Raw genomic sequence first — 20,811 nt, forward strand, 5'->3', positions numbered from 1 at the left:
GGTTCCAGTTATGACCATTATGCGTTGAATTTCGAAATGAAACCTGCCTAACTTTTGTAAGTAAGCTGTAAGGAATCAGCCTGCCAAATTTTAGCCTTCCACCTACACGGGAAGTTTGACAATTAGTGATGAGTGAGTCAGTCAGTCAGTCAGTCAGTCAGTGAGGGCTTTGCCTTTTATTAATTAGTATAGATCACATGGATTTTAATTTTAATGTGTCAAATGTGTGACTGTTTATTTTGATGATAAAACAATATTAGCGATGCTCCAGTCTGATCGAGACTTGAGCACTTCTGCCAACAGTGCATTCCCAAATTAAAATTTAGTGTTGCTGGGTGGATCTCAATATAATCAAAAATCTGAAAATGTCCATAAAAACTTTAGGGGGGTGGGGGTCCACAAAAACTAATATGAAAAAATGGGGCACACACTGAAAATGGTTGAGAAACACTGTATTAGACACACGAGAAATTAAAGTTGGCACAGCTTCTCTAATAATAACATGAATGGGCAGTGAAAAGGTTGATGAGAAGAAGACGTTTCATTGTGACTTTCACGCCAGTTCACCATCCACAGTGTTTATTGTGTTATTCCTTACATATTCACACAGCATGACCTTAATGTCCAGTGGATTGTCACCCCGGAGCCTAAACATGTACCCCCCTCCACATTACTTTCTGCTGCAGGTTGGCACTGATATTCTGAGTTGGACCAGTTGGGGTGACATTCCTTAATTGTCTCTTCACGTCTTTATTTAACTCCACAGCTTAATGTGTTAAATTTAGCAGTCACTTTCTCTGCCTCACAGATCCACTGTCCTCCATTCATTGTCCATGTGGACTTTTATCCCTTCCTCCAATATACTTTATGTTTACCTCCAGCTACTCCAGTTTTCCTCACACATTCCTACACATTGGTTTGGTTGATTTGCACAGACTCTAACTTGGCCCTGTATGACTGGCAGTGTGGGTTTCATTAGGTCCTGACCTTCATTGGACTGGCACACTGTCCACTGTTGATCTCTGCCTTATGTCCAATGCTCCAAAAATCCATTTATTTGAAAATTTGTACCCTGCGTAGAAAGTACTTGTCATGTATATTTCTATTTCTGGACAAATTAAACTTTCCCAGTCTAATTTATTGAGCTCATTCTTTATTCTTGATGTCCTCTTTCTGTGTTTTTGTGACTTACAGACTCACACTAACCAGTTTAGCGCCACCTAATGTACTAAAGTACTAAATACATCAAGTCCAGACCACTGGGGTGCATCTTCAGTTCAGAGAAATTGGGCAGAACACAACATGTCACTCAACACTGAGCGGTCCAATCAAGACACTGGTGAAGTGACAGATTGGACAGTCGAGTAAGGACAAGTGACTAAGGGAGAGCCGTCCTGACCTAATGGCCTCCCAATGGCTTACTGATTTCATGCTTGTCTGCTTCTGTTGCTCCCTCATTGAATTGCTGCATATTATTGAGAACTAAAATCCCCATCTAAACCCCTGCTGACTGCTCACTAGTAAGGAGTGAAAAGGCAGAGTTTTGTTTCACAAACTGATTTTCATTCTAAAATTTGTTTTGCATGCAATTTCACAATTATAAAATAAAATAAAAAATCTGTTTAATATGCTTTTCATTTTCTTTGTTAGGGTGGTCAATGTTGTATGAGGCTAAAAGCAAGGAATAATGGTCTCTAAAGGTTATTCTCCCTTGATCACTCACTATGCTAATGCCATTGCCCCTGTTCTTCATGTCTCTTTCCATGTGTCTCCACACACTTTCATGTTCCTCACACACTGCCTGCACACACATCCACGTCAACAGTTTTACTTCACATCATTCATATGGTGATCAGAGGTAACACCATCAGCGCTCAATCTCCACGACTCCATCCAAACCAATATCCTTTCCAAAGCTCCACAGGATTCACACTACCAGGCTTTACCTGAGAAGAAGAGCCAGCACAATGTGTGCATGTATGTGCTGTATGTTTGCACCATATTTATTTTCATTTTCCATACCTTCCCAACTGTTTTGTTCTGAAATGAGATTTTATGTAATTTAAGACCTGTAAATCCTTCATTTTTCCAAATAATGAGACCACCATGTCAATACGCTACACTGCTCACTGGTGAATGACCACTGGACTGAAGCTTTGTGAATGTCAGTAAGACCAGAAGAAGCCTTTCTGAAGATCTCATTACATAACAGGATCCAAGTAAAAGAGTCATTTCTGCAGTGCTTAACACCTTCTCTCCCTTTCCCTGAATTTTCAGAAATTTCCCCAGCTGTGGAAAACATCCTGTGTGGTCCCAGTGCCAAAGAAAGGGCATTCCAGTGACCCTGAGGACTTCAGACCAGTTGCTGTTACTTCATACATCATGAAGACCTTTGAGAGGCTGGTCCTAAAACAGCTATGGCCTCTAATTTCAGCACATCTGGATGGTCTGAAGTCTGCCAATCAGACACATATCATTGTGGAGGATGCTGTCATCTGTCAGCTCCGCAGTCCCACTCTCACTTGGACAAAGCCGGCACCACAGTCTGGATAAAGTTCTTGGGTATCTCCATGGCCTTTATCACCATTCAACCTTAGCAACTATTGAAAAGGCTCAAGGCTATGCATCATGATGCCCCCCTCAGTCTCCTGGACTACGTGAACAACAGACGAGAGTTTGTGAGGTTCAAGGGCTGTGTGTCACAACTGGTGGTGTGTAATACTAGAACACCTTTGAGAAATGTTCTGCCTCTCTTCTTGCTCACCCTCTACACAACTGACTTCCAGTGCAATCGCAGCACTTGCAACCTGCAGAAATTCTCAGAAGACTCCTCAATCATTGGCTGCCTTAATAATGGAGACAAGTCAAAGTACAGGAGGCTTGTGGAGGAGTTTAGCTTGTGGTGCAGGGAGATATCAGCAGGACAAAAGAGTTGATGGTGGACTTCTGGCAGGCCAAAGAGAGAGACCACTTGCTGTTCAGAGGGAGGACGTGCATGTGGTGCAGAGCACAAGTACCTGGAGGACCATATAAGTAGTAAATTGGACTGGTCTGACCGCACAGTGGTGGTGTACAAGAAGGGCCGGGGCAGACTGGACTTCCTGAGTGGACTCAGGTCTTTTGATGTGTGCTGCAAGCTGCTGGAAATCTTCTAAAAGTCAGAAGTAGCCCATATTATGTTCTATGCTGTGGTCTCCTGGGGCATGCAAATGAAGCACAAGGCCTGAAGAAACCAATCAGAAAAGCTGCTCCATCACAGGGCAAACCCTGGACACACTGGGCACTGTGGAGGAAAGAAGATGGGGGCAAAATTGGAGGTCATCAGGAAAAATCCCCTCCAGGTGGGGCTCTCTGTGGGAAACTTTAAGCCACAGGCTCATTCCACCACAGTGTGCTATGAAGTGCCTTGGGGATCGTTACTGCCCGCTGCAATACGTCCTCCTGACATCCTAAACTAAATGCTGATACTCTTTAAGTTCATTTTGCTGTTTCTGCACAATTTACACAGATTGATTGATTGTTTGATTGATTGTATTATTTGTCTTGTGAGTCCACATCCTTGATTTTTTATGTTTTGGGATTCATAAAGTTTTTCTAAATTAATTTAGGTTCACTCTTTAAGATTTCTTGCATGACTTCCCAGTCAATGTGCCCTCACTTTGAAGAGCAGCTTTAGGTCAGAGAGGACCAAACTGTCAACTTTCTCGAATCTCCAGTTGAGTTCAGATTTGTAAAAGTGAGAAGTTTAAATGAGACCATTAATCAGGAGCTTCTCACACGTAACAATTCAACATGGCAAAGCAGGCCTGGCTGTTCAGTCACTTGTTAAGAGTCCTCATTTCTCTTGGCACACTCATACCACTTTAACGATGCAAAGCCTTTAAGGATGATGTCCAGTGCTGTGTGGAGTTGTGTTTGCGCTCAGGGGTCAAGGGAAGACCCTTGTTGGTAGTGGAGTGCACTCATTGTCTTTCCAATGTGCTCCTTCTTCAGGTCTTTGGTCTGATGTTGTCTTCCTCAGCTCACTGTTAGGCTGTTTGCCTTGACTCTGCTTGGCACAGGGGTTTTGGCACTGAAGCCCCCAACCAGTTTAATGGCACAGAGCTAATAAAGCCCCCCCAGGGTTGTCACAGACGTTTCAGAATGTCCAACTCCAATACCTATAAGGAGGATACAGGCTGCTTTGATTTTAAATAAAACAGCAGATCAGCCAAAGATGATGGGGTCGGCTTTGTGGCTCCTTATGTTGAATGGACGGTGTTATTATGTCAGCCACTAATATTCAGAGATGATCTGCTGGACGGCAGTGTGAATAATGTCCACCTGCTTTATGAGTTTCAGTTAGAACTGTCATCTGGCAAGAGGAAATGTGGATAATCAGATGTTAGCACATCGAGAAACTGCAGCAAAACTCAATATGAAAAGAATCAGAGCAGGCATTGCCAAAAACCAAAGTGCTTAACTAAGTCATAATGAAAATCACCAGCAGTCACCAACTAGAAGATATTCCTTAAATCTCGATGTTAAAACTGCAAACAAACTAAAAATGGTATTTCTCTGAATTGATCATCAATCCTATGAGTCCCCACAGTGAAGTTCTTGGAGGGTTGAATCCTCAGCCTCAGGCCATTGACTCAAAACCGCACAATAATTTAAAGGCGAAACACCACAAAAATCTACACTACAAAATTTTAATATAGACAAAGCGAGATTTGTCAGGAGCCGATAATCAGACGACATACCGTTTCCAAAATCTAGACGCGGTCAAAGTGAGAATAAGCCTGAATTTATAGTCACACACGGAAGATGATTAACTGTTGGATCTGCAATCTTAGATTCTGCCTCACGTGTGATGAAGGGGTGAAGGCCGAGCGTCGGTGATGTGGCACTTAATTCTAGGGAGGCAACAGTGCAACACAGTCAAGAAGGATAAAGCTACAAAATGGCAACATGACACACTTACAATTTAGCAATAAAAAACAGTTTATTAATTGTCAGTTCATTATTAACACCAAATGCAGAACTCAAAGTAAAGAAGCAAAAGAAAATATTTAAAGCAAACAAAATGTCAAAAACGTTCACATTATAACAGGCCTGGCTTATCTTTGACCAACTCTGCTGGTTATCAGATGAAACGCAGAAAGCAAGCTGATGAAATGTCGGCTAACAGGAGCGCTGCAGAACAATCCCACCACTCAGGTGAGTCCTTCTGAATGAAGACAGACCAGGGAGGGCAGCTGGCTTTGTTCACATCTTACAAGTCTGTCCTTCTCAGAGTGCCATCCACTTTGTGCTCCAGTCCCAAACTCCAAATGTGCTACGGGGTGCAGTGGGGTTGCCGATCTGGAAGTGGCACTCTATACAGGGCTGATGAATGGTGCCATAAAAATCAACAAAAGTGACTGGTCACAAATGTCACATTACGTGTTTGTATGATCTTTGTGATGACATTACAGTTTCAGAACATGCTAACTGATAAATAACAGACTTATTCAGTGCATGGTCACAGATTTGAAATTAATAACATATGAACTCTGAAGTCTGCATGCCACGGCTGTCCTCAACAGTCCACTCAGGAATGACTGACAGGTCTTTCCACCAATCAACTTCATTCTTTTGTTTTCAGTTGGTACCTGCCTTTTCTGTGCTGTACTTTCTGATTTTGTCCTTGTCACCTCTGCAACTGAGTGTATTTCATCGATGTCACATCTTCATTTTGTGGTTTACACTTTTTATATTTTTCTGTCTTCTTGCATTTCATAGCCAATGTAACCTTTTTAGATAAGTCCTTGTAAGAGTCAAGCTATACTCACACATTTGAGAGCATCAATGACATGAAACGTAAAAAGAATGTGGCCAAAAAATGAAACATAAACTTACAAAATAAAGAAAGTCCAAGCAGAGTGAACCAACACCGAGTAGTGAGGGGGTCAAATGTGACCTTCAGTGGTGGGGGTACAGAAGGGGCCACTTCTGCTTTTTGGAGTTTTCTGTCAAGTAAATGAAGCCGAAGCTTTGTGTAGCTGACACTCTCTCAAAGCAGAGCTTTCTAATCGTCCATCCTGCTGTTGGAGTTTATTGAGCTCCTGTGGCCTCCAGCTTGTAGTCACAACGTGAAGAAACGTTGTCTTGGGTATCGATATGAAGAAGGTGATGAACTCAAACTGAAACCTGAACCAACACATTCGGAGTATAGAGCGTCCTTCACACACCACCCCAGGATATACCGACATGGAGCAAAGTAACATTTGTTATATTTTTAGGTTAATTTATTAAATTAACAGCTGGGGCAGCACAGATCCTTGAGCGTTTTCTGCTTTGTCTTCTCTTTATCTCTTATATGTCAGAAAATAAAATCAGTTAATTTCATTTTCATTGTGTTGTGCATTCATTATGGTGTCCCATTTCTCAATACATTATTATTATTATTTTAAATAATTTTCCTTCTACACATTAATTGATATTCTTCACAACTGTGGTCCCCTGTGCTAACCCTAGCATGCTGTTGTGATGCCCTCTTCAGGTCTTAAACATTTCTCTTTGAACCCTGAATGTTTCATTTTATTTGTATTTAGATCTTCTTAAATTCCCACTTTTGGACTCACCCTTGACACACAGCCGATGAATGTGTTTGGATTGTAAAGACTCTTATCATTTATAAATGATAACATAAATTAGTGTAAGTCTTATAAAGCCCCTCTACATTAGTGTGTCATGTGACGGCTCTCTTTTTAGTCTCCTGTCCTCCTCGACTGTCCCTCCCCAGTATCTGATTGGACAGCATTGGCTGTCAGCTGACATTACTAAATGACTTCTTCATTATCAGGGTTAAGAACGGCTGTCTGCACTCAGCCCAGGTGTCAGCCATAAGATGACATCCCAGAGACGGTACAAGTTCATTGCTACTCAGATAAGGCCCCATCTCCAAAGCTTCGAAACAAAAATATTCCTCTCGTTGTCAGTGGCACCTCCTGGTGTTTGGCACTGCACTGTGGATTTGATTTGATTCGACTTCTCCATTTTTTATTATTACATTGAACTTTTTCAGTTGTAATCTGTGGTTGAAGTTGTTATCACCACACAGTACTGTTGCTACCTCATTCTGTTGTCTGGTGTTTGTATTGTTCACCATCTTATGTCACAGCACTGATGCAGAGATCATCAGTCCCTGTATGGCTGACGTCCTTGCAGTACAGTTTCTGAGTCCTTCATGAAATCTTATGTGTTGCTGATGATGGCTGATACAGGAGGACCACTTTCAACATTCAGAACAGCTAAGAGGCTTACCACAAGTAAGCCAGTCATTTATGACTATGAAGACCACTGATGTCTGTAAAGCGTTAACCGCATTAGGATATCAATGAGGTTTTTCTCTTGCACTTCTAAGTTGTTGAAGAAGATTTTTGCTGTTTGTGAAATATGTGTTGTATTCCAGTGTGAATTCATATGTGGCTCTGATGTTACCTTACATTTAGAATCTGTTTGCCACTTTCAGTGTTTTCTCCACTATTCTTAAGTACTTATTAACTACAGTAAACTGGAGTCCTTTACCTCATTCAGAAAGTTTTCTTTAATTTATTTGGCTGAGGATCCAATGGAAAGATCATTTGTCATTTCTGGGACAAGTTTTACTTTCAATTTAATTTTGTGTGTTTTCCCGAAAACTTTCTTCGGAAGAGTAACCTTTACCACATTCAGAACAGGTGTACTGCTTCTCTCCAGTGTGGATCCTTCTGTAGCACCTAAGTGCACTTGGATGTGAGAATCATTTGCCACACTCTGGACAGCAATAAGGTTTCTCTCCAGAGTGAATTCTCTTGTGATCTTTAAGTACCATGCTGTCTGAGAAAAGCTTGCTACAGTCAGAACAGCTTTGATTTTTATTTGAATTAATTATTTTACATGTATGAAGAGAACTGTTATATGAGAATCACATTTCACATTCAGCACAACTATAAGGCTTCTCTCCAGTATGACTTTTCGTATGCTTATACAGAGAATTAAGGTGTGAGAATTGTTTACTACATTCCAAGCAAAGGTGAGGTTTCTCTCCGGTGTGACGTCTGATGAGACTTTTTAGGGTGCTTTGTTGTGAGAACTGCTTGTCACATTCAGGACAACAATAAGGTTTATCTCCATTATGAGTTCTGATGTGGCACTGAACTGTGCTTAAATATAAGAATCGTTTCTTACATTCAGAACAGCAGTGAGATTTTTCTTCAGAACGGATTTTGGCATGTGTATAAATACCTTTCTGTCTTCTATAACATTTCCCACATTCAGAACATACATACTGCATTTTCACTTAAGTGGGAATTTCTGTGTTTACTTGAAAAGAGCTAATGTTTAAAACCTTTTTCCACATTGAGAACAGTAATATGGATTCGTTCCAGTATCAATTTCTGTGTGCCTTTGAAAACTGCATTTGTCAGAAAATTGTTTGGTACATTCTGGACAATAATGAGGTTTTTAACTTGTGTGGATTCTTCTGTGTCTCTGAAGGTGGCTTCTCCTTGAGAAGGACTTACCACATTCTGAACAACAATGAGGTTTTTCTCCTGTGTGAATTTGTTTGTGCAACTTAAGTTCACTTATCCTTGAGAACGATTTACCACATTCTGGACAGCAATGAGGTTTTTCTCCAGTGTGGATTCTTCTGTGCCTCTGAAGATGGCTTCTCCATGAGAACGACTTACCACATTCTGGACAACAATGAGGTTTTTCTCCTGTGTGGTATCTTCTGTGGTCCTGAAGATGACTTCTCCATAAGAATGACTTACCACATTCTGGACAACAATGAGGTTTTTCTCCAGTGTGGATTTTTTTTGTGTCTCTGAAGATGGCTTCTCCATGAGAACGACTTACCACATTCTGGACAACAATGAGGTTTTTCTCCTGTGTGGTTTCTTCTGTGGTCCTGAAGATGACTTCTCGTTAAGAATGACTTACCACATTCTGGACAACAATGAGGTTTTTCTCCAGTGTGGATTCTTCTGTGCCTCTGAAGATCATTTCTCCATGAGAATGACTTACCACATTCTGGACAACAATGAGGTTTTTCTCCAGTGTGGATTCTTCTGTGCCTCTGAAGATGGCTTCTCCATGAGAACGACTTACCACATTCTGGACAACAATGAGGTTTTTCTCCTGTGTGGTTTCTTCTGTGGTCCTGAAGATGACTTCTCGTTAAGAATGACTTACCACATTCTGGACAACAATGAGGTTTTTCTCCAGTGTGGATTCTTCTGTGCTTCTGAAGATTGCTTCTGCTTGAGAACAACTTACCACATTCTGGACAACAATGAGGTTTTTCTCCAGTGTGGATTCTTCTGTGCCCCTGAAGATGGCTTCTCCATGAGAACGACTTACCACATTCGTTACAGCAATGAGGTTTCTGCTCTCCAGAGTGAATTTATGTGTGTTTGTTAAGATTCTTGATCTTTGGGAAATGCTTGCCACATTCATAACAACAATATGTTTTTTCTACAGTGTGAATCTTCATATGCTTATTAAGATCAATTTTTTTCCAGTATGAATTTGATTTTCTTTCTCCACTTGCTGTCGATCAGTTTTGATGGCTTCTGTCTGTGTTACTCCAGTAGCAGGGAGAGAACTGCAGTGCAAAAAGGCTGCTGTCTGGTTCCCTGATTCTGTTGCTGATTTCTTCATACCTTTCTCTTTGTATTGAAGAGATGGCTGACCAAATGAAGGTGAAGGGAAGCTGCCATTCTTCTGTAAATCTGAAATAACACAAACATTTTAATATTTTTTTCCTGATACTTACAAGGCGATTTACAACATTTGAGACACAATTGGTTATTTATGAGCCAATCTTAGAAAGTAATGCTGTAAGCTTCAAGTTAAATTCATACGAATATAAATTCCTTTCATAGTCATAGACAATGCTATAGTCTTTTCCCCCCAATAAGTTAGTATGAGATAGAACTTTCTTGCTATAACTGACATTCAGTGTGTTAATTGAGTCAGTTGTTGTTCGGAACTGGTCCCAGTGCACATGGACTTAAAGACCCATAAGACACTTAAATGGTTCAGAAATGTTTAGAAGATAAATAGATAGATAGATACTTTATTAATCCCAAGGGGAAATTCCTATACTCCAGCAGCACCTTACTGATACAAAAAAACAATATTAAATTAAAGATTGATAAAAATGCAGGTAAAAATGGACAATAACTTTATATAATGTTAACGTTTACCCCCACGGGTGGAATTTAAGAGTCACATAGTGTGGTGGAGGAACGATCTCCTCAGTCTGTCAGTGGAGCAGGACAGTGACAGCAGTCTGTCACTGAAGCTGCTCCTCTGTCTAGTGATGACACTGTTTAGCGGATGCAGTGGATTCTCCCATAATTGATAGGAGCCTGCTGAGCACCCGTCGCTCTGCCACAGATGTCAAACTGTCCAGCTCCTTGCCTACAATAGAGCCTGCCTTCCTCACCAGTTTGTCCAGGCGTGAGGCGTCTTTCTTCTTAATGCTGCCTCCCCAGCACACCACCGCGTAGAAGAGGGCGATCGCCACAACCGTCTGATAGAACATCTGCTGCATCTTATTGCAGATGTTGAAGGATGCCAGTCTTCTAAGGAAGTATAGTTGGCTCTTTCCTTTCTTACACAGAGCATCAGTATTGGCAGTCCAGTCCAGTTTATCATCCAGCTGCACTCCCAGATATTTATAGGTCTGCACCCTCTGCACACAGTCACCTCTGATGATCACGGGGTCCATGAGGGGTCTGGGCCTCCTAAAATCCACCACCAGCTCCTTGGTTTGGCTGGTGTTCAGGGGTAGGTGGTTTGAGTCGCACCATTTAACAAAGTCTTTGATTAGGTCCCTATACTTCTCCTCCTGCCCACTCCTGATGCAGCGCACGATAGCAGTGTCATCAGCGAACTTTTGCATGTAGCAGGACTCCGAGTTGTGTTGGAAGTCCGATGTATATAGGCTGAACAGGACTGGAGAGAGTACAGTCCCTTGTGGCTAACCCTAATTTTAGAAGTGATTTTGTAAAGCTTAGAAATTAAACAATATTTATAAACTTTGAACAGAACTTTTAAGAAGAACTTTTCTTTTTTTTTTTGCTATATCAATTTTCATTTTTTTGTGGGAACTGTTTTAGTTTGATTTTTTACTAAAGCTTTTAAAAACGAAGATATTTTGTCTGTGTAATCATTTCAGCGTGTCAAGCTTTTGCTGAATCTCATTATGTATGTTAGAGCTGCCGAACATTGGTAATTATGGGGAAAAATACAGCTACACTTTTCATCAGAAAACTTGCCACCTAGAGGGTTTGAACTTGAACTGGAAACTACCATCTGAGAATTGAGGATATTTGTGCTCCTGAACTCACCAGCGAATGATAAAGACCTCGGCTACTGGGACGTACTGTGCTCTTATCTTCTATCTCTGCATGATTGTAAATGAAACCAAGCTCACCGTACCTGAACCTGAGAAGATTTAAGAGACTGTAATATTACATGCAGTAAGGCATTGTGGATGATCGCTTGTGCTTTTGCCCGAGTCATGGAAGCCTCGCTGTAAAGACGTAATCTGTTATGCTGCAGTGTCCCAATTGTGACAAAGCAGTTTGTCTTGAAACACTCTGTCATCAGAGACTCACACTTGCTGTGAACATGGCGATATCCAAGCGTAGTTGAAGTGAAGTTACCAGGAGTAATCAGAGTATGGACTCAACGGCAGAGAATGTGCTTGTGGATCTTACAGATCACTTAAAGAAAATGCAAGATTGACTTTCTAAGCTTAAGACTGAAATTGAAAGCCTTAAAAACATTCTGGAAAACCACAGTGAAGTAGCACGGTTGCTTGAAATCTTTTGTGAGACATGCAGTCAAGCAGAAGAGCTGAATAAAAGAGTAATATCTATGCTAATTAAAGAATCCGTAATTAACAAACAGAAAACAACATTCACAGAAAATTCTAAGAAATGGGACAAATTTAGTGACACTACAGCAACATGGCTGAAAGATACAAAGAGCCTTTAGCACACTCATCTGACGAGCAATTAGTTAATCAATTCAGAGAGATGCAATTTTGAGAACGAGATCGAAGAGAAACTAGAGTCCTGCAAGCTTCTCAGTTAAAGTGCGCTCTCAATAAGAAATGTGGCTTGTCTTCCGAGCTAAGGGCCTCAGCAACATCACTCCCTACAACAGTTGTAATTGAACAATTGACACTCAATAGCATCCTACAAAGGCTGAATGAACTTGAGTGTGACAGACAAGAACAATCTGTAACTAATACAGGGGCCTGTTGGCAGACTTACACACACAATCTCATAGGTGTGCTCATACAAAATCAAGTCGAATGTCAGAAGGCAGTCACCGAAATGGCCCAAAAAAAGGAAGCTCCAGTTCCTGTTCCTCCTGCGCCACATGGTGAAGTACCACATAGACAAGTCCCTTTATTCAGAGGCGACCCCTTGGCTTACGCAGATTTTATCACAGCCTTTCATCATGCTGTAGGCGAAGTGCTAGAAGACCCTCAAGATAAACGAGATTACTTGATTCAATACACAAGAGGTCCTGCTCAGGAAATGATTATGGGTTGTGCACGATTGTCACCAAGTCAAGGCTATGAAAAGGCCAGAAAGCCACTTGAGAGTTACTATGGCAACCAAATATTTATAGTTGATGGATACATAGATAAAGTATTGAAGTGGCCTCAAATAAAACAAAACAACGGAGAGACATTGAGAGACTATGTAACCTTTCTTGATAACTGTATGGACGCAAGGAACCGGGATGAATTCAACAGCAATCAACATCTCTGTACTATTGTCACAAAGCTCCCACACTCCTCACAAGATAAGTGGTGAAATACAGCCTTTAAACTTGAAGGAAGAGAAGACAAAGAGGCAGATATTTACAATCTAACAATCTTTACACATTGACAGTCTAGGATGTTAATGTATTCTGTTTATGGAAAGGCCCCACAAGGTAGCACAGAGAAAGAAAAGAGCGACAAGGCTAAGTTTCCTGTGAAGAGCGGTCAGAGATCAGGGAGTGTCTTCACTACAAGTATTACTGACGATACTGGAAAGGGGACTCGAGAAACCTCAGTCAAAAAGACTGTTACTGATGTCTGTGCATTTAAAAAGCCTTGTGTATTCTGTAGTGGCCAGCATATTCTTGCTGAATGTAGTAAAATCAAAGATCTGCAGCATAAAGTAATAATTGACATTTTAAAATCTAAAGGTTTATGTTTTCACTGTCTCAAACAGGGGCAAATTGGCAAAAACCGCAAAGAAAGGATGAAATGTCAGACATGTTCTTTGCAGCACACAGACATCCTTCACATCAAAAAAAGAGGTTGGAGCGACATCTTCAGCTACAGCCAGTGTGGCAACATCTACTGACAGGGAAGCTGAGACTGGAACTTGTGCCTTTACTGGGGCCGGTGAAGAGTGCACACTGTACAGTATGTGGTTACTATTAAGGTAAAATCTAATAAGAGCGAGAGGTATGTAGAAACATGAGACTTTAAAGACCCTGGTAGTACAGTAACAATTTGTACTCAAAAGCTCCAGAGACAATTGCACCTTCAGGGGAACACAAGTATTCCTCCAAACTATGAGTAATTATGATGATCCAAAAATGCTAACCAAATGCTCTGTCTTATCAAATTTGCAAGTCTGTGGTCTCAATGATGATGAATATATTGATTGGACAAAGGTCTTCACACAGGTCTTCATTCCAGTGAATAGAGAAAGCACTCCACTACAAGAGGACATTGAGACGTGAGCAGATCTTATCTCGTATTGACTCTGAAGTTGATTTTTTAATAGGAATCAACAGCCCAGAAATCTTCAAGCAGTCGCGAATCATACCAAGCCAAGGTGATGGACCTCATGTTGTGAAGACTGCACTTGGATGGGTGGTTGGTGGGCCATACAAAGAGATAGGTGACCTTTCTAAACAAAGTGGTAAGCTGCCCAAACATTCAATCAATTAAATGTCAATAACAGAAATTGAAGATATGTTGCTGTAACAGTATAACACAGATTTTACAGAGTGCAGCTGTGAAATGTCACAGGAGGACATCAAGTTCATGCGCATAGCCTCAGAATCTATGAGACTGGTAGGTGGCCACAATTGCTTAAATTTGCCTTTGAAGGATGAAACACTTGAAATGCCGAACAATCGCTGAGCAGCGTCTTATTGGGCTCAAGAGAAAACTGAGCAAAAATTCAGGTGTCCATGAAGACTATAAAACCTTCATGAAAGACATTATTGACAAGCGTTAAAGTACCCGAAGAACGCCTGCATTGCAATGAAGGCAGGGTGTGGTACATCACACATCATGGTGTGTATCATCCAAAGAAAAATAAGATTTGAGTTGTGTTTGATTGCACAGCCGTCTACCAGGGGACTTCACTTAACGAACAATTAGATAGATAGATAGATAGATAGATAGATAGATAGATAGATAGATAGATAGATAGATAGATAGATAGATAGATAGATAGATAGATAGATAGATAGATAGATAGATAGATAGATAGATAGATAGATAGATAGATAGATAGATAGATAGATAGATAGATAGATAGATAGATATATTAAAAGGTTCTGAGCTAACACTCTCATTGGTATCCTTACGAGATTTAGAAAGGAGTCAATAGCACTAATGGCACACATTAAGTCAATGTTCTACCAAGTTAAAGTACCAGATAAAGACAATGATCTCTTACACTTTTTATGGTGGCTTGAAGGTAATCTAAGGAAAGACCAAAAAAATTCAAAATGACAGTACATCTTTTTGGTGCTACTTCTTTCACCCAGTTGTGCTTCTTATGCTGAATCTGAAGATGCCAGAGATACATTTCCTGAGGAAGCTGTTAACACCATACTCAATAACGTCTATGTAGATGACTGCTTAAATTCAGTGGCAACAGAAGAACAAGCAATAAAGCTGGCAAAGAACCTCCAAACGCTATGCCATAGAGGTGGATTTCATTTGACCAAGTGGGTGAGTAACAACAGAGCAGTTTAATTGTCTATTCCTGAAGAAGACAGAGCTCATGAACATAAGGACTTAGACTTGAGCCACAGTCTCCTTCTCTGGGTGTCCAGTGGTGCACAGAAATGGACAGTTTCAAATTTCAAATTAAGTTACAAAACAAGCCCGCTATAAGGCGTGGTATTCTGTCTGTTAGCTCAGTTTATGATCCCCTTGGTTTTCTAGCACCTGCCATACTGCCAGCAAAGCTTATTCTAAGAGACTTGAGCAAAGACAAATTTGGGTGGGATGAAGAAGTAGAAGTCAAACACATTTAGAAATGAAAAAAAATGGATGGATGACTTACAGTTAATAGCAGACTACAATGTGAACAGATGTGTCAAACCTGCACGGTTTGGAACCATAAAGTCAGCACAAAAATACCATTTCGCAAGATGTCAGTGAAGATGGATATGGCACTGTCACTTACATTGTCTTAACCAATGAAGGCGGCAAAAAACATTGTTCATTCCTGATGGGCAAGTCAAGAGTTTTGCAACATTGAAGCAGGTCACGATTCCAATATTGGAGCTGACAGCAGCTGTTGTGACCGTCAAAACTGACAAAATCCTAAAAGGTGAGCTTCAAATGTCCTTAGAAGAATCTACATTTTGGACTGACAGCAGCACAGTGCTAAAATACATTTCAAATGAAAGCACTCGATTCAAGACCTTTGTTGCCACCAGAATCTCCTTGATCAGAGATCATTCACATCCTTCACAGTGGAGGTACATCACATCTGCCCTTAATCCGGCTGATCAAGCATCCAGAGGGCTTGACCAGAAAGAAGACCAGATCAACTAACTGATTCACTCTTTGAAGATGATCCAGAACAGCCAACATGACAAGAGTAGATGAGGCGACTGAGCCCATCAAAAAACTAATCACTTACTTTTCAGATTGGCATCGCTTGAAGAAAGGAGTGGCTTGGCTCCTCAAGTATAAAGACATACTGATGTACTTAAAAATGAAAGAAAAACATTTCAACTAGAAGTCAGTCAATCTAAAAATAATTCAGAAGAAAAACAAACACTCTTCGTAGAGGACATGAAAAGGTATAAACAGACTTTAATAACAAGCCTGATTTCTACAGAGGACTTGGCTAAAGCTGAAACAGAACTTATCAGCCTCAGTCAACTGCAAGAATTTCCAGAAGAATTAAAGGCTTTAAAGAAAATGGTTTGTGTAAAAAAAGAACAGTCAGATCTTCAAACTTGACCCGATCATACAAGATGGAGTACTGAGAGTAGGAGGAAGACTTAACAAAGCTGCAATGCCTGAAGAAGCTGAACATCCTACAATTCTTCACAAGCATTCACATATCACTTCTCTCTCTCACTTCGCAGCACATTCACAAAGAAATCGGACATTGTGGGCACAACTATACACTCTCACAGTTACACCAGAATACTGAATACCTCAAGCAAACTCAGCTATCAGAAAAATTATTTCAAAGTGCACAACGTGCAGAAGATTCAATGAGAAAACAGGTGAGCAAAAAATGGCAGATTTGCCAGAAGACCGCCTGGTACCTGACCAACTACCATTCACCAATGTCGGAGTTGATTATTTTGGTCCCTTTCAAGTCAAAAGAGGATGAAGTCTGCTCAAGAGGTACGGAGTAACATTCACTTGTCTAACAACCAGAGCTGCCCACATAGAGACTGCACTCAGCTCAGACTCTGATTCTTGTATCCAGGCCATTCGCAGATTCATGTGCAGAGGAGGACAAGTTAAAATCATCCACTCAGATAATGGAACAAACTTTGTTGGAGCAGAAAGAGAGCAACGAGGAGCTATTAAAAATTTTGACCAAGAAAAAAATCAGCAATGCTATGATGAAGAAAGAAATCAAATAGATTTTAAATCCACCATCAGCCTCTCACCAAGGTGGAGTGTGTGAGAAACAAATCAGAAATATAAGAAAGATTCAAAACTCAACACTAAACTAACAAACACTCGATGATGAAAGTCTCCAAACAGTGACGTGTGAAGTGGAATCAATTATCAATAACAGACCCCTCACTAAGACATCAGATGACCCAAATGACTTGGAGCCACTCACACCCAATCACTTGCTGTTACTGAAGACACAACCTGACATGACTCCTGGGATCTTCTCTACAAACGACCAGAACACTCAAAGACGCTGGAATCAAATTCAATACAAGGCTGATTTGTTTTGGAGAAGATGGTCTAAAGAGTATCTGCCAATACTTCAAGAACGTCAAAAATAGCTAACAGCAAGAAGAAATTTTGAATCAGGAGACGTTGTTTTAATTGTTTATGACATTGCACCCCACAATTCCTGGGTAACGGGCCGAGTCATTAAGACAATGGCAGATGCCAAAGGTGCAGTCAGAAGAGTTTGTAGGGCCCTAGGATTTCTGTGATGCAGAAAACACGGACGGAATCACGGAATTAATGCATTAAAACGGATTTTAGATTTAAAAACGGAAATGTGCAGAATTTAGAGACTGAAGGGGTGACGGTTACAAAACTTCCCAATAAATTAAACGATTCAATAATCTGTACTTCTATCATTCAAATACTATTTTATAGTTTGCTGTTTTTCAAGGGAACCCAATTGTTTGTAGAAAAAACTAAGAAACACGAACTTAACTGCAAAATTAAGGGTACAACAATATCCCGGTGACTTTAACAAATCTGGACAACAACTTCTATGCAAGTTTTTCCAGCACACCATAGACTGGACACGAGAAGATACTTGCAATGACTGTGTCAAATCTAAAACCCACCTCAAGAACAAGGAGAAATTAAGATCAATAGGTGTTCACCTTCAGGTAACAACAGCAGAAATAAGAAAATCATCTGATGCAAGATGCCAGTTGTGGAGGACTTTGTGGCCATGTGAGTCAGACGTACCGCTCGATAAAAATGACGAAGATACGTCCTTTCTTTATTAAACATTGTAAACAGGGAGGTACGCTGCTAGAAACTGAGAGCAGTCTTCGTCAAACTCATTGGCCGTGTCTTTGAACAACATATGGAGGACGTTCTTCGAAAGACTCGTGGCAAGAAGATTTATGTTGTAGTTGATGAAATCACAGATAGCTGAGAGTGCTGCGTCCTCAACATAGTGATATACAAGTAAACATTCAGCTGTGTGGTGATTATTTTATGGAGACAGTTCTAATTGTATGAGATGTATTTACTTTAAATCAGGTAACCAATTAAATTATATTTAACCGGTATTAACAGTCTTTAACATAGAAAACTGTTATTAGTGAACGGCACTGGTTGTTAACGGGTTTCCTTTTATAAATTAACAATGATATTTCTGATTTAATAAACGTGTTGCCTGACAGTGATGAGGCAAGTGAGCTCCACATTTGACTCAGCAGGTGTCTCCTCAGATGCCACGAGCCCTTAAAAGCAGGTCTCTCTTTCTTAATTTCTATTTAATTCCCTGATTTAGTGTCTTCCAGATGAGTTTGCTTTTGCTTTGTAATTAATTATTTTAAGATATACAGTAAATGAAGCTACAGATGTAATGATGCACATTCCTAATCTGTAAACATTTACAGTTTAAGAATCATGAGTAATAATTTCCATAATTACAATTTCAGGTATTGAAGAGCAGGACTTTCTGTCAGATGGTATCTTTATGGAGGGCTGTAACTTCTCCACCTTTTCACAGGCAGCAGCACTTCAGTTTCTTCACAACAACCAGCTGAACCTTCATGACATCTTAGCAGAGCTGACGGCACTAGAAATACTGTAGTGAGGCTGCATCACTAGTGATGTGGTAAAGTCTGCCTTCTTCTAGAAGCCTGCCAGGGACCCCCGAGACAGGAAACACCAGGAGGAATAGCTGCTTCAAATCAGTAGGGTACCTCGCTGAACATATTCACCTCTACGAAGAGTTCTTTCTGGTCGAGAACACATCAGCTCAGGCTCTAACAAATATCCCAGACTGTAAAAGTGAAGTGAACCTTCATCTCAGAAGGACGCGTCAAACTAAATGGCTCTTACAGTTCTGGAGGGCACTCGCTGTCCTACTGCAGTCTCAGCACACAACATCATGGAGGATCTGGGCTCCTACCTGATGAATGGAACTGCAAAATAAGGTTCAGCTGGGCTAGTGTGCTGTGTCATTAAATGGAATGTAAAGTGCCATCTCATTATTATTTGTTTTATTGTAGCTTTTGCTATTTACTGTATTTAAAAAAAATCCAAATTAAGGAAAAATAAAACAGCGAAAACCGAAAAAAAACTAAAATAAAATGGAATTTGTGAAAAAATAAAACTGATTCCATAGGGCCCTAAGTTTGTGTGAAGACCAAAACCAGCACACTGGAGCGGCCTGTGAATAAACTGAGCCTGCTACAAGAAACAGCCAATGTTTGAAATGAGAGATTTTTAAATGTTTGTTTGCAGTGTAACTGCTTGTGAATTGAAAACCAGAGTTAATGTAAGGGCTGAATGATGGCGGAGTGGTAGCACTGCTGCCTTGCAGTTAGGAGACCCGGGTTCGTTTTCCGGATACTCCCTCTGTGGTGTTTGCATGTTCTCCCCGAGTCTGCATGGGTTTCCTCCCACAGTCCAAATATATGCCGGTTAGGTGGATTGGCGATTCTAAATTGGTCCTGGTGTGTGCGCCTTACCTGGGGTTTGTTTCCTTCCTTGTTGGCTGGGATTGGCTGGGTTTGGCTCCAGCAGACCCCCGTGACCCTGTAGTTGGGATATAGCGGGTTGGATAATGGATGGATGGATGATAAGTTAATGTAAAAGTAAAATTAGACGTCTCACATTGAGGTATAGTATAGCAACTGTCTGTGGTCCTGCATAGCCAATGAGGGGCCGGAAATGTAAGAGCCAATCTTAGAAAGTAATACGTTAAGTTAAATTCATATTAGTGTCTGATTAGTCACAGCCATAGACAATGCTGTAGTCTTTACCCCTGTAAGTTAATAACAGATAGAACTTTCTTGCTATAACTGAGATACAGTGTGATCATTGAGACAGTTGATGTTTAAACAGGTCCAAGTGCTCAGGGACTTAAACGACAACATAGAAATGGGACAGGCATGCAGTTTTCTGACCTTTCATAAATTGGTCAGAAACGTGTTGAAGTGATGTTGTAAAGATTGGAAATGAAACAAGATTTATAAGCTTTGAACACAACTTTTCTTAACAAGAACTCTGCATGAACAGTTTTATTTAGAAGTTTTACTGAAGCTTTTAAAAATGAAGATATTTTGTCTGTGGAATCATTTCGACATGTGAGGGCTTTGCTGAATCCCATTTTCTATGTTAGAGATGGTAATTTTTGAGAAAAACATTTCTCTTGTTTTTCCAACTGGAGCACAGGCAGGTCACATGACTTGCTCGAGGTCACATGGTGTCAATAACTGAATTTGAACCTGCGACTTCAGGGCTTGATGTCCAAATTCCTAACCACTACCCGCCTTTTAAAATGAATTCAACAGTACAAGTAAAGTGGTGGCACACTGGTTGGTGTTCCTTCCTCACCCTGAGGTGCCATTTATGGTCTGGAATTCCATGTGTGGTCTTTACATGTTCTGCTGTTGTCTGTTCAATTTCTCCACCTTTCTCTCACATGTGAAAGACAGGCCTGATCAGATCTATCGATCACAAATCAAAATCAGCCAATTATCACTCCAAATGACTTGACCGATGATCAGCAAATTAGTTGATCTTAACATCTGATCTTGAATGATAAAAAAGACGCAAGACAAAGTTCAAACAATAGCAAAATACAGAAACACGTCCTCGCCAGTCTAACAGTTTTA

The 20,811-nt window shown here is 40.5% G+C and overlaps 2 protein-coding genes and 1 pseudogene across 14 annotated transcripts in view; 2 read left to right on the top strand and 1 right to left on the bottom strand.

The window, feature by feature from the left end:
• Positions 1–20,811, top strand: part of LOC114652414 (tripartite motif-containing protein 16-like) — a 1,097,043-nt gene that overhangs the window by 852,159 nt on the left and 224,073 nt on the right. The window lies entirely within an intron of this gene.
• Positions 1–20,811, top strand: part of LOC114643026 (tripartite motif-containing protein 16-like) — a 1,170,030-nt gene that overhangs the window by 652,284 nt on the left and 496,935 nt on the right. The gene's annotated exons all lie outside the window — the stretch shown is intronic.
• LOC127527807 (zinc finger protein 678-like) lies at positions 7,873–9,412 on the bottom strand (annotated as a pseudogene).

This window comes from Erpetoichthys calabaricus, chromosome 5 (assembly GCF_900747795.2).
Source record: "Erpetoichthys calabaricus chromosome 5, fErpCal1.3, whole genome shotgun sequence".
NCBI classification, from domain to species: Eukaryota; Metazoa; Chordata; class Cladistia; order Polypteriformes; family Polypteridae; genus Erpetoichthys; species Erpetoichthys calabaricus.